This window comes from Solanum pennellii, chromosome 3 (assembly GCF_001406875.1).
Source record: "Solanum pennellii chromosome 3, SPENNV200".
Taxonomy (NCBI): Eukaryota; Viridiplantae; Streptophyta; class Magnoliopsida; order Solanales; family Solanaceae; genus Solanum; species Solanum pennellii.
The window spans coordinates 65,167,636-65,170,367 of NC_028639.1; positions in this window are offsets into that span (position 1 = coordinate 65,167,636).

Genomic DNA, 2,732 nt, shown 5'->3' on the forward strand with positions numbered 1-2,732 from the left:
GGGGGAGGGTGGTCAGGGATCTGGTGAAAAAATAAAATTTTGAAATTGAAAATATTTTTATTTTTTAAAAAATTGAAGTTTTTCCAAAAAAAAATGTAATTTAAAATTGGAGGAGAGCTTTGGAAAATGTTTTCCTTAATTTTTGAAGGGAAATCATTTTCCTTAATTTTGAGGAAAATGAGTTAATTTGGAAAACATTTTCCAAAACTTTTGCCCCAACCAAACATGAGAAAATTGGAAAACATTACACACTCTGAGAGTCACATTAGGGCTTTTATAAAGTCATCATCTTCCTAGTTGGATCTAACACCATTGTTGGATAGAATTTGAGGTTTTCTTGACTTTTTATTTTTTAAAATCTTTTCTCCCCAAATTTCTTCTCTATTATTTATTGTCATTTGACTGCTTTCTTTATTATGAAACACACCATAGAAGGCAAACACTACTCCCAAACATCTTACACTAACAAAAAGCATAAAACAAAATAAAACAAAGCAAAAATTTTCAAGAGAAATCAATGTAATTGACTAAAACCCAAAATCGATAAAGACACAAATAAAAGATCAAATTCAGATTAAATAATAATAAATTCGAAAATAAATTGAAAACCTACCTAGATAAGTTGAGAATCAAACAAAAATAACAACAAAAAACTAAAAAAAAATAATAATTCATAATTGACCCTTGTTTCAATCATCCACCACTCAAGTGACCTATGTTATAGATCCTACCAAACACAAACTTACTAACTTCCTCTCGTCCTCTTCACCTTCTCTGACCAAAAACACCTTCAACAGAATCCTTTTTCTATAGTCTTTAATAGCAACCAATGCTTCTTCTATAGAATTTGCTTTCACTAATGCCAATGCTTCACATCGTATCGCGTCCTCATCTCCAGACTCAACCTTAAGAATTTGATCAGAAACTTTGATTGCCTGCTCATATTCGAATTGTTGAATGTGGCGACTAAGCAAAGTGAAGAGATCTTCAATAGCTATTGCAGATAACTTTGCTTTCTCTTTGGGCTTCAGAATCCTTTTTTTAGCAATTTCTAAATTGAACGGATTTTGATTTTTTCGTCCAAGTGTTGCTACATTAATCTAATATAATAAAAGAAAAATGACATGGAGTGACTATATATATTGTGTCATTTTATAATTATACGTGTCATTTTATAATTATTTTTAAAATTATGTGTCAGACATTTGTGATACATACACGATTGAGTAGTAAAAAATGTGTTTAAACTATTTTATTTCGATGGTACAAGAATTCACAATACAAACACATACAAGTACAATAATCTATTAGACCATTTTGTCCTTAAAAAGTAAGAGAAGGATCGTAGTTTGAATTTAATTAGAGACATATAGATTCATACTATATATTTGGGAAAGAAGAGAGACAAACAAAACTAGGAGAAATTAAAGAGGTGAGAGACGAGCGAAATCAAAAAGAGAGGCGCGAGGTGAGAGGCAAGATAGAATTTGAATATACATTATATTTATTATATCAGGTTGTGTTACAAATACCAATTAATATTACTATCATTTATGTAACTATCAGTAAATACTTCTTTCTATGTTAATTTATACGTGTTATTTTTTCATTTTTACATAAAATAGTACTACCATTTATTTTACTGTATGTATGTAAGTATGTAATGTAATAAATTTATACTAATTTTTGTAACATAATGCATGTTTGAAGGAAATTTGGCCTAAGTCATCCACAGCCACTTAAAGTTGTCCTCATATTTCACCTAAACACCTCAACTAAGGAATGTACCTATTGAACATTTAAACCTTAAAAAATTTATCTCAAACGCGAATTCATATTAATTTTACCAATAATATGATGACACGTGGCATTGCATTTATTTTTTTTAAAACCTCTATATAATTAATTCATAAAATATTTTAAAAAATTAAAAAAAAATCTATTTTTAATTAAAGCCTCCACCCTCCCCACTTTCCTCCTCCTTCTTCAGAAATACCCATTTCTGATTTCCATGGAGTTGGTGTCGCTCCATCTCTTTATTCTCTTCCATTGGTATCAATACTACAATGACACACCATTGTTGTCTATTCAAGCTAAATATGCATTCTCTTTCATTTCGATAGCATTAAAATTTTTCACTCATTGTCTCCATCTTTTATACATTAGAAATTATTTATTAGAATTGAAAAAGACTTTTGCCCAAAAAAATCTATTCATATTTTTTTCATCATTGTAAATGAAACTTCTTCAAGATATTTGAGACGAAAATCGATATAAGATAAAAAGAGGAAAACAGGAAAGAACAATGAGGGTGAGAGAAAGAGAAGTGGAGGGAGTGTGGTGTGCGTGCCTGCCTGTGTAAAAAAAAAGAGATAAAAATGGTGAAAGAAGAATTTGATAGAAAGAGGGAAGAAGACAACTGTCCTTCTTCTTTTTTGTTAATTAATTTTTTTTAAAATTAACTTAGGGGTATAAATTAAGAAAAAAAAAGAAAAAATATTATTTTTAATAAATTAACGCGCTCAAGGAAAGTGAATTACACGTTTTTTGCCATGTCAACATTTTGTGTCTAATAGGAATGACTTTTGAACAAATAAGGTGTTCAATTGACACAAAAATTAATTGAGATGTCTAAATAAATATGCGGTCATTTTGAGTGGGTGCAGATGACTTAAGCCAATGGAAATTTTGATCCATCTTATATGTGGGTAGCTTAACCATATAGTATTTTT